General features: G+C 35.2%; 1 protein-coding gene across 4 annotated transcripts in view; it reads right to left on the bottom strand.

Moving 5' to 3' along the window:
* LOC124638754 (potassium voltage-gated channel protein Shaw-like) overlaps positions 1 to 20628 on the bottom strand; it is an 84244-nt gene that overhangs the window by 26935 nt on the left and 36681 nt on the right. For all 4 annotated transcript variants that reach the window (XR_006985402.1, XM_047175827.1, XM_047175828.1 and 1 more), the window contains exons 2-3: positions 19667 to 19714; positions 3539 to 3602 (exon numbers count right to left, since the gene is read on the bottom strand). The gene's annotated coding sequence lies outside the window, so the exon portion shown is untranslated. The remainder of the gene's footprint in view (positions 1 to 3538; positions 3603 to 19666; positions 19715 to 20628) is intronic.

The following is a 20628-nucleotide window of genomic DNA, read 5'->3' as shown; positions in this document are numbered from 1 at the left end:
AACGCCATTGCAAAGTTACGTCGTCAGTTCAATCGCGACGTGTCAGGAACGCATTCTCTGAATGGCCGAACTATAATAGCACGCTGTTTCACTTATCAGTAAATAAGTGATTTCTTAAGCAATATACCTTAGGGATTTCTTTTTCAAACCATACAAAAAGCGCGCACGTCCGTGCACCTGACGACAAACGCAACAATACCGCACCGCAAAAAAACATACCACTTGTTACTCACAGAAACTACAAGTTACATAAAACAAAACACTTCCTAACATAATATAAAAACAATCACAATTTCCTATCGCAAAAGGGGTCGAGTGTCACAAATAGCGGCCAGGGGAAATATATTAATATTTTTATTTTTGCTTACACGAATGTTGCTGACAGGGATGCACTAGGCAGGTGTTTCAAAGGAAAATCAAATAATATATAAAGTGAAGAATCAGCAGAATATTTCAAAGAACGAAGCGGTTTGATATAGAAGTGTAGACAAATATCCTTATTAGAATGACGATATATAAATATTTAGAATTACCATTTGTTAATCACATTTGGTAGGATTTGAGGGACATTGAAGAGTATGGCTTGTCACGCTTAGGACCTAGCGAAACCTATGTCTTAAATTTTGGATATTTATTTTAAAGAAGCTTATTTCCTACGGAGGATCAAACATAAGCCGATAGGCGGAAATAATATAGAATAAGGTCAAAACAGTGAATCACTGACCTAATGTTTCTGTGAAATATTAAGAAACCTACCAACACAATGCTATCATAATTATAACCAACTAACTCTTGTACGCTCCAAATTCGTCACTGTATGTAATCAAAAATCTAGCAGATGTTCAAAAAAATGTGAAGAATAAAATAGCTCTCTAGTGATTCGAGACCGTCATATTTTGTTTCTAGGCTCTCCGTATTTTTAGTCTAGATTTTTTAGCTAAAAATACGCAATGGCGTACCTTTTGTCAGGTTACTACTGCAGTGGCCTTGGTAAACGGGGCATTGGACGCTTCGTATCCATATAGGTTAGGTAATTGACATGTTTCATTGACGTTAGGAATCGCATGACGAATGAAAATGTAAATAATGACGAAAAAGATAGTTTTGATAGCGATGGGTCAATAATGGTTGTTTTTTTTTGTGGCGGAGTTATGGTATAAAAGTTGAAATAATTAATTAGATTGGGGTTAATGACCTGTTCGACTGAATGTTTTTTACTTTTTGCAATGTATGATTTGTGTGTTTAAATGGACCTTTTAGAAAGGTTTTCGAAAACAAGACATCCAAAATTAATTTTTAAAGACTAAAATGCCTGAGAGAGAAATTTTAGAGTAATGTCGATAAACAGCCGCATTAAATCCAAAGTGCTATCAATTATACCTGATTATACCAAACCGTGTGCCGCATAGGCAACATTTTCACTATTATTTAACCCTTTTATAATTTTACCACAAACTACCTAAAATACACAAAATACAGAACTATCAGAATACCGGTGCCAGTTACGAAAGCCACTAATTATAGCAGTCGTTAACTGTCCTGTCTATACCGTTGTTTGATCTATACTATACGCTTATCTAGGAACATAATCTTTAGCGATCGCAGCACGCAATTTATAATGGGTTTGCTATTTTGTTTTTGGATTAATAGGTAACTTACTGTCTATAAAAGCAACCCTCAGGTATATCTTAATGTAAGTAATAATAGTATTTATCTACAGTTTTATAATAAATCTGCCTTTGCCTGGCCGACCCTGAACTAGGTTCGGTCGGTTTTCAGTCTGATCAGTTGCAGCTGAGTACTAGTGTTTAAGCCCGGTTTCCACTGCGAAAGGGTAATGTGCGAAAAATGGTTAGGCGGAACGGACTCTTTTGTAATGAAAGAGGTTTGCGTTTCCAACAACGAAGAGTTGGTCATTTGATTTCCACTGCAAAATGAAACTGAGATAGAGAAATGGGCGGACTGAGCTGAACGGAAAATGGGAAATGAAAAACGAGTAGATAATTTCCACAGAGAACGAGTTCAGTTGAAGTTTTGAGCTGGTTGTGTGTGTGGTCGTGTTGTTGCGATGTTATCGAGTGACACGGAATCGAGCGATGATAGTGATTATGTATACAGAAAAAACAAGCACGTATTGTTTTATCTTATTTAAAGAAAAAAACGCGCTAAAAGAAGATTTTGGCTGTGCCAGCATATTCAAGATCGTAAAATTAAAAGGAGAATGTAGGCAGACAGAGAGCGAGTCCGTTCTGAACTAGTCGGGGCAGGCCTTGCGCAGCGGACTCTTTTCAATTTCTTTTTACTCGCTCAATCCGCCCCGCTCACCACTTTCTGTGTGGAAACGCTACTATGTAAATTGTAATTGCGAGTTGAGCGGAGTCCGTAAGTACTCCGCTCCGCTTCCTAGAACTGAGCGAGCTCATTTCTACTCTTTCTACACGCTCGGCTCTTTTCGTCGGACTATTTGTTGGTGGAAATACAAGTATGCAGTTTGCGTTTGCGAGTTTAAAGAAGTCATTAATGGGTCCGTTCCGCTCGCGATGGAAGCCGGGCTTTAACGTGGAGCGACTGGCTATCTCTCCTCCACAACCCAGTAACGTATCCAAACTGATATCGTTGGTAAGACAAGATGGTGGACTGCACTGGTTTACCATGCCTTTCGAAAGCCGAGGAAACTTTTCAAGATGGTCACCCATCCACGGAGTTATACACTATACATATGTAGATGTAATAATTTAACTTAAATATTCTCTGTACAGTCTAACGAAGCTGATATAATATTGCTCAAGTTTAAGCACAAATAAAGGTGAACATAAACTAAAAAACTCATCAGTATTTAGATTAAAATAAATTAATTAACAAAAGCCCAATAAAAACCTTCTTAAAGCAATTAACTCGTATTTTACAAAAGCGCCCCAAAACGTTACAGCGAGATAATTCAAAGAGTTTGCTCAAATATTTTACGAGAAAGTTACGTTTAACTCAAAGTCTAAACTAAATGGATTATAAAAATTACTCCAAGTACCTTTTACAAATCTGTTTACGAGTTTATCTTTGTCTTTTTATAGTACCTTTAAGTTTAAATGAAACTTGGATAATTGCTTTTTGAGATGAAAATATTATGGGGCTTTATTTTATTGTGCTTTCGAGAAATGATTATTATATTCGGAAAATAGAAGTAGATTGTATGGCCTACTGATGGAAAACTCTATTGCTTTGCTTAATGTAGAGATATCCACTTTATTTGTTTTTATATATGACTAACTTCCGCCTGTTGTTTCACCAGTGATGCGTGGGAACTAACCTCTATAAATGAATAACTAACTTCCTCGATAAATGTGCTATAATTCTTGAGATTAGCGCATGCAAACCAACTCTCTTTCGTTTCACTCACAACAGATAGGAATTCATTATTACTTGTATAAAGATGACATCAAAATTCTATCTGCAGTAGACAATACATTATTGAAATCCGCAGTAAGACATTGTTATACAAGGCGTCTAGGCAAATCCTTTACATAGATACTTATATACTTACGTATCTATCGTGGCGTTGACCGCCGTTTTACTGCCAACCCGCGCCGGGTTGCGGATTACCAAATCTGGAAAGAAAGAAAGAAAGGTCAAGGTCAAGGTCACAGTCGTAAAGTATTTTAGTAACATTGAAGACGTTACATAGTGATACGGGTAGTTGGTGCGTTTTATTGAAGTCCATGACTTTAGTTGAAGGTGGTTTAAAAATAGGTTCTCAATGGTGATAGTTTAAATGAATGTCTATGACTGAACGGTTCAAGACCACCCGATAGTTTTTCTAAGGTGTACTGAGTGTAAGTTAAGAAAGGACAATGGGCACTTTGTATGGGATTTGGTACCCGCTCCAACAGTAACGTATGATATATCATTAGAAAGGTATTTACGTGAAGAATAATAAAAACTATGGGGCTTGCCTCAATTAGCTGTCCGATCCAAGTAACGATAAAAATTAAATCGACATAGAAACAAGTATGTCATCCATATATGCAAATTCATTAAGAGGCATATGTCGTCAGTATAATAATTTTAAACTCAGTTAATAGACATCTTAAATTGTTTGAGATACACTCTATTATAATCTAAAGGTTGTAATAGTCTATGGAGTCATACTACGGAAACACAATCGTCATCTGATTTGACAAAAGTTCAAAACATTTCTGAAAACACAACTAATCATTTTAGTTACATACTATCTTTAAACATACTGGCTTCCATGTACCTACACATTATATGAAATAAAAAAAAACCTGTTATTAAAACACGATAATCATTAAACATTAATTGATTGTAAATACTGAAAGACTTTCATCAAATACATAAGCTATATTCTGCGTGAACTGCAAAGGTTTGCACACAGACTTTTTTTAAAGCAGTGGGCAGGCCAACATTCTAAGAAGGCCAAATTCTTGTTTTTTTGTTACTTTACCAGTTTTTATTCAATACAGTTGGATTTAAGAACTACATCTACGTTGATGATTTATGAACATTATACATTCTATTAGTCGATGTCACGCGAAATGGACAAGGAATTGGGACTAGTCGTTATAGTAAACGTTTTTTGGCTTGCCAAGACCTACGCAATGGTACTAGAATCAACACTGTTGGACAGGGTACCAAAACGCCCATCGTCCTTTGAAGTACTTAATTGATATTAATTTTTTTTCTATATGTTTTGGTAAGATCTGCTTCATTCGTTTTTATAGGTAATACGGTTTTAATTTTATGCGTTACATCAACCATAATAGATCTAAAATATAACTCAAAACGTCTAAATTTCCAACTCATTAAACAGCAGCTTGTCAAAAAGATTTGACAGTAAACGTCCGAAAGAGGTCGGAAATAAAGTAGGTAAACAATGAATGACCTTGACCTCACAAATGGCGAGCTGCTATATATGACGTGGACATATTATACGGAGTGAATGTGAAAAGTGTTTGCATTCGCGAGACGAGTTTTTGGCAAATGCCGAAAGTTATATGGTTTATAACTTTTTGATGCTTATGTTAAGGATGTCGGTATGTTACAACGATTTGTGTTAAAATTGTGTGTAAAAGCGTTATGTATTGCGAAGGAACGGTTGTCACACTTATGATGATTGCTGTTACAGAGAGATTTTAGCAAGACACAAGTTATGTAACGTTTCGGTATTTGGGGGTTACACGTATTCATAACACACTACACACTTTACATTTGATAATGCTGAAATGTTTTACATTTAGTACTTACATTTATAAAGACGTTCAGACTGACGAAGTGTTATTGTCAAAAATATTAACAAAACTTTCAGCAATCACTCAATCAAATCGTCACTGAGCGATGCTTCCTCAGGATTGCGATTAGTCACGGTATGAATTTATTTACGTTTACCTCCACTTTTTATTTTTATTTAATTTTTGTGACTAATCCTTCTGATTATGATTTACGTTTCTTTTTTTTTTCTTTTTTAAATAGTACATAGTTTAGTAGTTTTATTATTTTTTTCTATAGAGCATAAATCAGTTCATACCGATGGACATCCGCAACTCCGCATAGGTCCAGTTGAAAACCAGCGTCAGACACTAGCTGTCTGGCATAATGCTGAACTGGACCTATTTGACGCAACCTTTTGTTCTTTTATTTTGTTTTTTTGTTGTTTCTATGTGTATGTATGGTTTGTGTCAATAAATAAGTTTTCTTTCTTTCTTTCTTCTTTCAATGTCCGTTTTTGTATAACATACTCATTACCATCTTCCCCATAAAACTACGTTCTTTTTCTCCTCATTCTTGCACCTAAGTATCTCCCACAGCCAGGCAATTAGCTGTAACACCAAAAATACCCCCCGACCTTGCCTGTCTCGAGTCGATGACACTCCATGACAATATGCTGTATGTTTATACTTAGGATGTATTTTTTTTGTGTGGGGTTATAATTAGCCTAAATATGTTTTACTGACAAAAATATATGTGTAAAATTGAGTTTAGATGGGAAAATTGATCTAACCTTAAACCTCAATCCTTATCACTTTAATTACTCTCATGTTGTGTGTATAAAAATTAAATCGATTGTTATTAACTGTTCTTCTGTCGCAATTTCACGAAACCACTGAATCAATTACAATGAGATTCGGTAAATAGCCTAGTGAAGGACCTAAACTACTTTATACGTGGTTGCGTCAAACCATTCTCTTGGGACGTGGGTGAAATCACGGGGCATTTTGTAAATAATATTATGAAAATTCTTCATAATCAAAGGACAATGCTATTCTTTGTATGGAAGTTGGGCTCAAGAGTTGCCCACAGTAACTGCATAGTGTATTATGTTCCATAGGCTTATAATAGGTCCCAGACCGAAATATTTCGAAATCTATCCCAGGAGTGCTGAGAAAAACTGGTTTGACTCTTATTCAATACTACGAAAAATATGCTTACGAACTCTTAACTATTCCACTTTTATTACCTTAATTGAAATGCATTTAATATTAATCGACAAATACGAGGTATTGAACGAGATTTTTTTTTACCGACTTCAAAAAATGGAGGAGTTTCTCAGTTCGTTTGTATTCTTTTTACGTAAGTACGTGCATAACTCCGTTGTTTACCAACCGATTTAAACAATCATTTTATTGTTTAAAAGGATTTACTTTCCAAATAGTTCCAGGGTCCAGGGTCTGGTGATAGAAACCTTAAAACATTATGGAACTCTCGGAAATTGTAAGCACATATCGAATAAAAACTTGTCAATCGGGTATATGTCTCCGACACCACAAAACTGTGGAGGTTAAGACCTGACCTGGGCTGCGGGTTGTTCGAAAGAGATACCGCGGCCCTGGTACATAAAAGGCCTATGACGGAACACGACGATTTTAGTCAGTAAGAGTCTGACACTCCCTCACCGCTGCTAACCCACAGCGGGAGGGGTCATTTGATGATTTTACGTCGCTAAAAAAAAAAAAAAAAAAGACCTGACCTGACGATGGAGACGACAGTGAGACGAGGGAACTCCTCAACGGTATCTATTTACTACCTCGTGTTTGAGCTTATTTTATTCGTCTTGATAAGATTTTTCCATTGCCATTAAGGATATTAATTGCATGACGCTACTCGAACTTAGGACTGATTGCGGTAGATAGAGACTGAAAAACAAGAGAAACAACAATTACCTTTAAACGTCTATTTCTGTTTTTTTTTTTTTTATCCTGTTAACAGTGAAACCACTATCTATCTGAATGTTATTTCAAGAAAAGAGGTTGTTAGGTTTGTGGCTGCTTAAAATGGCTTGCTAACAATGGCTGGCTAACATTAGAACTGGTTTTTCTCGGGACCTCTGAGACCGATTTCAAAAATATTTGGATTCCGTCTTAAGAGTGAAGTAAAAAACCTATTTTAATCATTCCCACTACTGGGCAAATGGCTTGGGCTTCATAAACTGACTGTTCAAGTTGGACATTAGAACCGGGTTTTCTCGGGACCTCTGGGACCGATTTCAAAAATATTTGGATTCCGTCTTAAGAGTGAAGTAAAGAACCTATTCTAACCATTCCCACTACTGGGCAAATGGCTTGGGCTTTATAAAGTAACTGTTCAAGTTTAACATTTGAACCGGTTTTTCTCGGGACCTCTGGGACCGATTTTCGGACCTCCACAACCTAATAACCCGGGAAACTCGATACCTCTTGGTAAGGCCAAAATATGTATTAAAAAAGAATAAAGTAAGGATTATTCTTATCAATAATGTAGTTTATAAAACTCTAATACAACAGTATATCGAGCGAAAGTAATTCTCTTCACCTTCACCAAGTCGAGTAGGTTTGTTTATAGCCCGTTGCCATGGTAACCGACCACTAGACAGAGTGCGCGACTATGATTTCATTTTGTTTCGTATTTTTAGAGATTCGATTTTTTTTTGTTTACTTTGTTATTTTGTAGGCTTGATGAGATTGTAGTAGTTACCATAATATATTCGATCGATAATTTTACAGTCTGTCTGACTGTGATCGGAACAGTTTATGAAGCATAATATTATGTTCCAATAGTAATTCGCTAAGTAGGTATTGTATAGCTACAGGAATATCTTGATGCCAAAATTTGATATCTACCTACATAAAGTTTTCATCAAAAATCAATCATTTCATAATTTATACTAATACACTTATAATTGAAAAGATGCCAGCCCCCATTACGTTCCATTAACTTACAAAAATTAAAATTGCAAAACGGTGACCCTATAAATTATAAACCTGTTACAATTTAAAAGTAATAAAACATAGTTGATACTCAGGGCTCTAAAGTCTAACAAAATATAATGAAATTATTTTACGAAGGAATTTCAGCGGTAACCAATATCCTGAAAATTCCAGCAGTTTTGAAATTCTCTTGGAAAGTTTAAAGACTACGCACCTAAGGGTATCTTGGATGCCTGTAAAGGTGACTGAATCTAACCTTGACCTTTTTGAAATTTATATCAATGCTTCTGTGCACAAAGAAAATATTCATAAAAGTAGGTTTTGAAGATTTTATCAGGGTCGATATTCACTATGGTGATTTTATACTTAACAATAAACAATGAATATTGAATTTTTTGGCAAAATATGACAGGCGGTTTTATTTAAAACACAAACATTTTATATGCCTTTAAAATAATAGGATCTCCTTCTTAACGAATGAGCTGCAGGTTTTTACCTAACAGTCCAAAGCATAACAGTCTTGTCAAATCCACCTAATGGCTTCTGACGTGGAATAATAATTGTAACAATGACTGCTATTCAGTTTTTGGGGAAACCTGCTAATACCATGGATAATGGGATGTCTACACTTGAAGACAAGTAAATATACAAAACTGAAACAATAGCCGTATCCAAGAACAGTCCAATAACGTTTAAAAACCATTTGTATAACAGGAAATTTCGATTGAACATTCCGATCGTATATTTGTTTAACAAATTCAATAAATAGTTTGCAATAAAAATATGGCCGCTGTCGATTTTAATCTTGAATTTGTTTGGATTAACGAAATCATTGTTTATGCTAATAGCGAAATTGCATGTTGCTACTAACTGATACATTCGTGCTATTCTCACTTAGTTACAAATTGAAATTTAGCAGGAACTGTTTTCACTATACATTTCTGATAAACGAAGAAGCGAATGCCATCTGCCAAGCTTTTTCCAAGGAGTACTTGCTTATTTGACCTCTTAAAACCAAATTTTCTGGCTTATGACAGCCCGTGACGACTGCCAAAGATGTCCCAATTTAACTTGCCTTACATTACAACTTATATTTGCATACGTATTTACGTAGCAACTTTATTCACCTTCAAACTATAATATTGCAGTATTCATAAAAACAGCAAAGTAACCTTACTTTTTAAACTCTGCATTTACCAAGTTTTGGCCGCAAACGTGGCATAAAAATTCGTTTGAAAATGAGCCAAATATGCTTTTTTACGAGCAAAAACTGCTAGACTATACGAAAACTAAGCTAACATTTGGTAACGTTATTTAAAAACTAGTCGTTAGTGAAATAACTGTTATTACGTTTATGTTATTTTTGAAAGTCATTTCATAAATGATATGGTTACAAAATGACGCAGTAGGTAGATTGTTTTTTTTTTTGTGTTGAGTTTTTTTCTGTTCTGTTACAAATATGTTTTACTTACCAGCTTTTTTCAAAAGAAAGTAATAGAATTTTGAGTATTATCCCTAAAAGAGTTATTATGGGTACCTCTTCATACACATTGTTGGTCTGACACCTTTCAACCTTTATAAAAAGCAAGCACCCGAAAGCGGTTTCACCCTCTACTTCTTCCCACACCCGGATAAAAGTTACCTACAGGTAAGTTATTTCGGTACATAAGCTATGTTACTGCCTATATCCTCCGAGCCTTTTTCCCAATCATGTTGGGGTCGGCTTCCAGTCTAACCGGATTCAGCTGAGTACCAGTGCTTTACAAGAAGCGACTGCCTATCTGACCTCCTCAACCCGGGCAACCCGATACCCCTTGGTTAGACTGGTGTCAGACTTACTGGCTTCTGACTACCCGTAACGACTGCCAAGGATGTTCAATGACAGCCGGGACCTACAGTTTAACGTGCCATCCGAAACACAGCCAATGGTGTCTGAGATATACTTAGAAAGTACATACAGACTTAGAAAAGTTGCATTGGTACTTGCCTGACCTGGGATCGAACCCGCGCCCTCATACTTGAGAGATTGGTCCTTTACCCACTAGGCCACCACGACTAAGCTATGTTACTGCCTAGTTTAATCAAAATCTTTTCACTAGTTTCAGCATAAAAGGCGAACATACATCCAATACATACACCCATACTAATATAATACAGCAGATTTTTTTTTTGTTTATTTATAGGCTGTTCAATGGCTCCGAAACTGCTGAACTGATTTAAAAAAAATCTTTCACTGTTGGAAAGATACTCTCTTCCTGAATAATATGGATTTAGGAATTTTATCCCATTGCGGGCAGTTGTTCCAACGGAATACGGGTGAAACCGCTGGAAAACGGCTAGTCTACATAATAGGTAATACTTTCAAGCTCAATAAAGTTTATTACACACGATACATCAACGCCATTTAAATTCCTTTTGACGTAAACACTGCGAAAACTGAGTCGTTAATTGTAAATTCAAATAAATGTTGCCACTCTTTCAGCGGACCGCCATTTTAAGTTGTCAAGTTTTAACGTTTAACTGTTGTAATAAATATGGCTGAAATATTACGAGAAATGGCATTTATTTATGTGTAATTGAGGCGATGATGTCTGTTGAATGGGTGAATATATTGGACATTATGACTCGTTGATTTATTGTAGAGGAAAATGTTTTACCTATAATTTGTACAAAAATATGTTGTAGACTGTATGACGGTATCCCCGCGATTATCCCTGTGTTACTAGAAAATTACAAGCAGTCTGTTTGTGTAATATTCTGATGTATAAGCTGAAACATTGTGAAGTTTAACCAAAATTGAGTTAGTATTTCTTGTAAGATCCTGACGCAGACAAACGAGTCACTAATATCGACAGTTGCATTTTTTCCTACACGTACTGTTATAATTGTATCTAATATTGGACCAAATATCTTAAAAACCACTCGAAATATTCAAATATTATACAAAAAAGCAAAATCGTCCCGAACTTATGCTACAGTTATTCTATTCTAAACGACACACCCCCCATAACATTATGTAAATATAAATACCATAAGTTTAACATTAGCATAACAAACACCATAATGTGTGGATAGTGAACCCCATAACACTTCCGAATGACTTACTTCGTAAGGAGAGATGAGCGGTTTCTTTCCAACTTGGCCAGGAGCCAAGACCCGCCTTTTCCGAACAATCTTCAGTACTTTGTTCTAGTTTTAACATTGGAGAATTCAGGTAAAGGTTTTGTAATGTGTACTTTGTATCCTTTATTTGATGTGGGATTTAGTTTTTAATCCGCGACGCAGAAAGAAGGGTGTTAGAAGTTTGAAAGCAAAGTGTGTCTGTATGTAGTACTGCTCTTAAACGTTTGAACCGATTCGGATACTATACGGATTATAAGCTACTTTGCCAGCGATCCTTGCAAGTTAATGTTTGCAATTTATTGTTAATTCTACTAGATCTATTACTATAATTTACCTAGTTCAGACAAATCTTACATCAGTACTTTTTAGAATTAAGCAAAACATTACGTAAAAAATAAGTACAACGTAAAGTAATAAATAATTTTATTTTATTTATTTATTTCAGTTGTCTATGAAGATTTTATGTTAAATTATTACTTCTGCACCAACTTAAAAACAGTTTTCCTAGGAATATAATCTATTTTGAAACAAAATACTAGTATAATAAAATTGATTTAAGCGTTTTATAGTGAAAACGATTTTCTGTAGAAATCAGCCTCATTAAATTCTATTACTGGCAAATTGAGAAAAATATGATCAATAATATTGTGGTACACAGTTTTTAATGAAACATAATACATACTCGTATATTTACATCGTTCACTGAAATGACCAACGCTTCAGGCTGTTTGATTTCGTTTTAATGAAATTTGATGAAATCTAATTAGGATTAACCCTTTGATGGCTAATTTCAATCAGTTCACGGTTCCATGCTTTGGGTTAATTAGCATAATTTACCAAAATACCACTCAAATAATTAGATGCCTACTTATTGAGTTTTACCTCTTTTTATAATCGTACATTTTATTCAATGTATGTACAGTTATGTATCCAGCATTAATTTTATATTTAGAGCGAGGGGATCTAGCTCTGCATTTGAATTTAATGTGGTTCGATAAATTTATTGGCCAACGCTTAGTAAAATTGTAAAAACTTTGTCAAGATTTGCAGTACCTATAATAAAAACACGTCATTCATAATCTAGAATTCAAATCTAAAAGTTACTTAATTTATTTTCTAAATGTAAGTGGTACCTATATTTATTCAATAAAAATAATCATACCCCATGAAACATTTTCATGAAACCGGAATCCTGACTATTGTCGCGTCCACGGAATTCTACCTTTAGATCGAAGTCGAAGTGAGAGTGATGTCGAAGTGAGTTGTGATATTTTATAGAATCGACATGCTGGATTGCTTTTAGCTTAACCTTGATATCCAATAGATTAGTTTGCTCTTAAACCATCAGCGTTTTTATACATAGCTTATATTATAATGTCTAGCAATGAAAATTTTCCACTGTTTACAATATAAAGATTGAAAACTTCTCATTGAAGGACGCATGAAATATTCATAGTGTATAAATGTTTATGTTGGATACTCCGATATGATTTACATATTTTATTTAAAAGAATTGTGAGAAGAAATTATTAGAAATCTATTTCTAGGCTTTTTTGAGTGATTGGTGAAGGATTGTAATGGAAGCGTAGGATAGTGCTATTCAGTAAGAAAATATTTTTTTTCCGTTGTGTTGCATAGCCCACTATTGAATCAATAGTCTTAAAGTGTCTTATTTTTCTGTTGCAAACTTCGCACAAATTGTTTATTCAAAGCACTTTTTTCACGTCAGCTTTGCAATATGACAGCATCGTCAAAATACTCTCTACTGCTTCCTAGTCATTTAGCTGGAAAAAATAAGCAGAGAAAAACAAAGTTCCTTGTAGCACGCTCAGTAATTTTTTTGGTCATAGTTAATGTATAACATAGAATAACCATAAAAGCATAACGTAATAATATAGCGTAAAATATGTTACCTACAAAAGTACACAATATAAGTAATGAAGTTAATAGGCCGGCGCTTATCGGCCCGTTAAACACTACATGTCCTGGCAGCCAGCCAGATAGCTAATAAGATACGATCTTAAGTAAATACACATACAAATCAATGTCCATTTGATACATGAGCACACACTTATTTTGCAAAGATATGATTCAACAACTCGACCCTTGTGACGACAAAACGCTGCAACCCGGGTTACATTGTTTTATAGGAATAAAGCGTAACATAATCTAAACGATGTAAGCTTGATACAGGTTCAATCTACTGTTGAATAACAGTTCCCATTGCCAAAATAACTCAATGTTTCACTTCACGGTAACCTAATATTCGCAGGAAATGTTTTTACTAAACGCTGTACTCAAGATTGCAGCGTTTTACCGAGATAGGAGAGCGGCCGCGCGGCTCGCGCGGGTGAGGCCTCCCCCGATCTTGAATTTTGGTAAAACATTGCAAGCTTTGTTTGCTGCGTTTTGTCAAAATAATAATAAACAGCGGCGCCAGCACAAGGTTCAAGCCTGGCCATACTTAGATGTCTGATGACAGTGATCATGGTGCCATAACTAACAAAATGAACAAGTCAGGTAACTTGTACGATTTAGATGATTACGTTGAGACGTTTAAAAGGTCTCGAAAGAACTCGACAGCTCATGTACATGACCACAATGAAGTTATGCTGTTTAAAAGCGAACTAAAAACTGTTTTCCCTTGGAATTACACCAGCTTTAAAATTGTAGAGTTCCGAAGAGGTTAACCTATGCTGTTCATAAAAAATAGGTAATTTACCTTACATAAATGAATAAAAGCTAGAAAGAGTACATTTTGTTAATCTGTACAATATCTTAAATACATTTAATTTTAGTTTTGGTATGAGTTAATGCAGATAACAATAAAACAGTACACAAGTATATCTCTTCAAAACGCAGTAATTAACGCTTACATTGTTATGTCACAACAGAGGCGAATATTGGCTAGGTACATGCTATGAGAAGGCCTTTGACTCGGTTGAAATCTGGTCTGTTCTGGAGTCCCTGCAGCGTTGTCAAGTAGATTGGCGATACATCCAAGTGATGAGATGTCTCTACGAAGCTGCTACAATGTCCGTCCAAGTACAGAATCAGCAAACAAGGCCCATACCGTTGCATCGAGGAGTGAGACAAGGGGATGTTATTTCCCCGAAACTGTTCACTAATGCAATGGAGGATATGTTCAAGACGCTGAACTGGAAAGGACGCGGCATCAACATCAATGGCGAACACATCTCTCACTTGCGATTTGCTGACGATATCGTCATCATGGCGGAAACGCTGCAGGACCTACAACAGATGCTGAATGACCTGGCTGAATCTTCTCTACGCATCGGCCTACGGATGAACTTGGACAAAACCAAGGTCATGTTCAATGAACATGTTCTACCGGAACCGATTGCGATACACGGCGCCGTTCTCGAAGTTGTTCGGAAATATGTATACCTCGGGCAGACATTGCAGTTAGGTAGAAACAACTTTGAGGACGAGGTGAATAGGAGAATTCAGTTGGGTTGGGCTGCATTTGGGAAGCTACGTGGAGTCCTAACATCGTCGATCCCACAGTGCCTAAAGACAAAAGTCTTCAATCAGTGCGTCCTACCTGTCATGACTTACGGAGCCGAAACGTGGACACTGTCGGTACGGCTGGTTCACAAGTTTAAAGTCGCTCAGCGGGCTATGGAAAGGGCTATGCTCGGCATTTCTCTGAGGGATCGCATCAGAAATGAGGTAATCCGTCAGAGAACCAAGGTCATCGACATAGCCCACCGAATCAGCAAGCTGAAGTGGCAGTGGGCTGGCCATATTAGCCGAAGAACCGATAACCGTTGGGGTAAACGAGTTCTAGAGTGGAGACCACGCCTCGGCAAACGTAGTGTAGGACGTCCTCAGGCACGGTGGAGTGATGACTTGCGCAAGACGGCTGGCAGGAGCTGGATGCGAGAAGCTGAAAATCGATCTCAGTGGCGTGCACTTGGAGAGGCCTATGTCCAGCAGTGGACTGCGATAGGCTGATGATGATGATGATGATGACATGCTGTTGTAACAAAACATTTTTTTTTATTTTTGATAGGTTTCTTGATTAGATACAATAATAAAATGTTTTATTGAGATTGAGTAAATATTATGACAAATCAGTTTTCTCAAACTGACCTTTTACAGATTACAGCGTTTTGTCCTAACAGGGCCGAACTGTACACTGTAACAATTTTTTTTTGAGGTTGGAAATCAGCGGCTAACATCTCCAGCTGTGGGTGCAGCGAGAGGGAGTGTCAAACTTATACTGACTCATCATCATCTGAATTTTTCCAACTATGTTAGGGTCGGCTTCTTGTCTAAGCCAGTCCAGTCCAGTTGCAGCTGAGTTCCAGTGTTTTACAGGAAGCGACTGCCTTTTATCGACTAATACCATCTTTTATTCATTCTGGAGACCGACTGACTTTAATAAGCCAGCAGCCCAGTTACAATTTAGGCATAGTCGTGCTATGGGATAGATCAAAAGAGTTCTTCTTGGAAACCACCTTTTCATGGTAATCTGAATCTCCTATATAATTCTATTACATTCCATGAACTATACGATAGTCTGAACGTTTACTTCGTGGTACAATTTGATGTATATAAAAATGGTAAACAACCATTTTAAGATGTTCTGTTTCATAGTTTTATTTAGTCTTCTTTTGTTCGGATATTTTTTTTATATGTTGCTACAGTAGGATTCGTAGTGCGAAATAGGTATAATGTCCTACTAAGAGACCTTTTTTGAAATGAAATTTGACCTACCACTTTTGGCCTTTGGCTGTATATTTATTCTATTTTGACCTTTTGCCTCGATCTGGGGAGGTTCAAACATCAAACATCGTTCAAATATCTCTGTGTTGGGAATATAACACATTTCTGAAATTATGACAACCCATTTACTTATCACTAAAATAGTGGGTGTTGACTTTTACAAGCCATCATTTATACAAAATAATGTATTTCTGGTAATTTCGATTTTACACGCTCGAGCACTCAAAACGTCAGGAGATAAAGTATCTAATGAAAGATACATAAAAATAGGGTAAATTGTGAGCACGTGTGGTTTCAATGCCAAACAATGAAACCAGATTATTTCAGTATCTGGTTAATTCATTGAGAAAATATCCGCTTTATAAGTATGTAGATCAAGAGCAAAAATGGAAGGTGATTGATAGTAGAATTTGATGAAAGAAAGATGAGACACAGAACTTTAATTGTTTATAAATAATTGTTATTTAGATTTAGTGGCTTATAAAGATAACAATACAAATGATCGTATAAATGGAAACGATTTTGTTGCTTAGCAACAAGAATGAAAAGTTAGCTTAGCAACACGATTTCCATGATATTATCATCATATCTATTATTCTATTCCTAAGTCCAATAACTATGTCTATTACAGTATCATCTGTAGTGAACATTTAGTCATCAAAACAGACCATTTCGTAATTCTCCAGCAAATACAAAATATGTTGCACCATTTGTTAAATCTGTAATATCCATTAATATAACTGTTTTATTTTATTCACAAAAACTTTTATTATACTTTGTCTAGAACATCGATTTATCTCTTAGCAGACATATACATTTCCATTAAGAAATGTTGAACAAACAAAGTTCAGTTCTAAAGTAAATATTATGCTGAAATTACACAGCGTAGTAAATTTAGAAAATATTGTTGTATTGTGCTGTTGAATTTATGAGCAGCATATGATATATTCCTCTTGTAATGGATAGGGAACTAAAAATACGGACAGATGAGGTAAGATCTAGATGTAGAGAGTATTAAACTGGTTCAAGGAACTATTGTTGCCATTTTTGCTATTTCTACCTTGACTGCTTTGTCTAATTATGAAACTATTGATGAAGAATAAGAATCATAAAGTAACAATGATCTGGAGCATAAATTAGAAGGTCTGAATTAGAGGAAGGGGAGCAACTAAAGAAGCGATAGTTGAATTGCCTGAAAGCATGATATGGCTGGAAAATGTGTAGATTATGAGATAATAGGGGGTTAAGTCCACCGTTGTATATGTACAAAAAGTATTTTAATTAAATAAATAAAATATAAATAAATGATTTCAGATATAGCATAGAATTGAAGAAGAAGAGTAGCTGACCCAACGACGATGAAGGTATAATTGAAATAAATGATCATGTATAGTAACATACCATTATATTTGTAACATATCTATAAAAATACAGTTCTCATCAAAACGTCTATATTCTTATTAGGTTATAAATCCATATTCTACCAACCAAATTACCAGCAAATATAATGATTTATAAACTACTATAATAGACGGGCAGTGGCAGATAATGCCGTTGGTATAATCACTGAGCTTGATATATTGCAAGATCACAATGATACTATTGATATTCAACCAGAACATGGAAATCTAGTACCCAGAGAGAATACAGATCAAAACCAAAGATTTATTGAAGGAATAGATGCTTCAATTACGAAGCTAGATTTTCTATAATATGATCACAATATGTAAATGGTAATACAGATATTTGCAATATTAGATTTGGGTCAGCGATAGACAATTACCCAATTATAATTTCTTTTGGAATCTTGGGTCTGCCTTTTGATATAATAAGCAAGATCTCTAATTGGTTGGAATTATACTGGTATACTAGCTACATACATACTTCTGCGATGAATGGGCTATGTGACACTGTTTTTTTTTTTTTTTTTTCATAAGACTGGTAATAATTCTTGAAATTACCGAGCTCGAGTCTATGTACAGCTTTATAATATGTATTATAGTTCGGCCATTCAGAGAATGCGTTCCTGACACGTCGCGATTGAACTGACGACGTAACTACATTCATTGATTATTGATATAATAATGTTGTTTTAATGCTCCTCAATTGTTAAAACGGTAAACAACCAGCAAAAATATTTTTATCGTAACTGCAACGCCATTGCAAAGTTACGTCGTCAGTTCAATCGCGACGTGTCAGGAACGCATTCTCTGAATGGCCGAACTATAGTAAAGATATTGATTGTTAGTGTAAATATAGGAAGATTATATTTAGTTCAGTTATTAGCTATTGAAATGTAAACGAAGTAATTTTGATGTATGTTTGGGTTTGTGGTGTATACTAGGAAGTTGGCGGTTTGTTTGTTTTTTCAACGGCTCGGTGTTTGCAGAATATTTTGATGACCTTCGTAGATATTGTGGATTTTAATATTACTGGATGTTGTTTTAATGCGTATTTTTATCATAGGTAGTTTTGTTTTACAATTGATTGAAAAATATACGAAAGAAAATAATATCGTATCAGATATTTTGGATGGCACGATAAACTGTAAGTCCCGGCTGTCATTTGAACATCTGTGGCAGTCGTTACGGGTAGTCAGAAGCTAGTTAGTCTGAAAACCAGTCTTAGGGGTATTAGGTTGCCCGAGTAACTGGGTCGAGGAGGGTCAGATAGGCAGTCACTCCTTGCAAAACACTGATACCGAGAAAAAAAGGAAATTTTCTTGGCAATAAAAATAAAGATTCCGTAAATGTGAGCTGATTATTATTATTACTACGTATATTAAAGCGTAAGGCAGATGGCTTTACCAACAATGACGTGAATCACGTAAAAGATTTATTACGTGATATATTGTGTCGAGAAAATATTTATAGGATAAAGGAAATATTTGTTGAATGTTGTTTTTGGGAAATGGTGCAAATCTATTAGGTGTATTCTAGAAAATATGTTTATTTTTGGTTTGTTGAAGATGCGTTCGTTGTAAAACCAGTAGTTATTGCACTTTTAGGAAAGTTGCTTTTCTGATCAACTTTTACCTGTATAATTTTGCTTTTTCTTTCCTAGGCCTTAGTTTTTTTCACTTTCTACTGTATAAAAGCGTCCACGATATGTTTAATCCATATTTTGTATCAGAAGACTTTTTTTTGAGAAATTATTAAGCCTAAATTGTTAAAAAAGATTTTGTTCAAATTGGTTCAAGAATGGTTGTGTGCGAGACTTAGTATTTTCTCGTTGCCTGTATTTAGCAGCCACTTTTTAATCTTAGCCAATGACAAGACTTAAAACGTGAAAAACTCCTAGCCTTAATATTTGTCTAGAAAATCGTTTAACTTAAGAACAAAATAAGCACGTATATATACCCTACTCTAATTGTCAGTTAGAAGAAAGGAAATAGGAATATCCCACGACGTTGCTTTCGCTTTGTGGTTACCGTTTCCTGGCACGTTCAGAATACTAAAGAGGTTGTTTGGTATAAAACTACAGATTATAGTGCTGGCAGTTTGGTAAAGATTCTTCTATGTTATCTATGACACAGTTTAAGAAATAACAAGTTAGGATAATATTGGCGGTAATAAAAAAATGGTTGTACTACTTACTCTAGAATCCAGGACGCAAAAGCACGATGATATGTGAAGTCTTTTTATCTGTGAACAAAACAAAGTAAATTTACTTATCTGTAAAATAAAAAATAATTATTTCAAAGGTACATAACGAGTAATTATAAACACAACTTTATTAATTTGCTTCTAAAATAAATCGTGTTTGTGAAAATTGACGTAGTTTTTTTTTGGAAAAACATATTTATGTACCTTATACACTTGGGTATATAATGTACTGAAGAAACAATACAATTTACAACACTCGTTAAGAAATTTTAACCAAAATAATTCAAAGAAAACCGGAAAGCATCAGCAAACAAAGACACAAACTTCATAATACCGAAATATAATACAGTTAAAAGCATCAACTTTAATATAACTTTAAATTGAAATGTTTTCGGCCATCTTGTGACGTCACGGACAACAATGCGATCCGTATCGACATACTATCTCGCTTTCACTTTCGCTGTCAGACAGAGATAGTTACGATTTCTTTGTTGGACTAACACAATAGGTATTGAAGACATTATTATTGTTTGTAGGTTTGTTTGTTTTTGTTTTATATATTTAATGGAATATTGGTTAATATTGTGATTAAAACTTAATTATATTGGATCTTTCTCTTTGACAATGTTTCTCATTTTGAGTTTTGAAATCCAATACCATTGCTCGATAATATGTTGTCTTATAATTTTAATCTACACTGGCAATCCAGCTGTTTATGGGGCAGTAGGATTAGTAGGTAAATATATGTCTCATAACTGTTATATCACCAGTCTTCATCCTCAGGCTCTTAAGGGTCAGCAGCGCAGCATACTTTCTTCTTCCTAATTTCCTCCCTAACGTCATCTCACAAGTAATCTTCTTTCCAGTCAAAATCTATATATTATATTTATTTAATACTTCTTGCTCGCGTTCATTTTGTTGCAGGCGTTGTCTACCAGTCATCAGGATCATCT

Source organism: Helicoverpa zea, chromosome 18 (genome assembly GCF_022581195.2).
Source record: "Helicoverpa zea isolate HzStark_Cry1AcR chromosome 18, ilHelZeax1.1, whole genome shotgun sequence".
In the NCBI taxonomy this organism is placed as follows: domain Eukaryota; kingdom Metazoa; phylum Arthropoda; class Insecta; order Lepidoptera; family Noctuidae; genus Helicoverpa; species Helicoverpa zea.
This window is presented reverse-complemented; position numbering and strand designations above follow the sequence as displayed.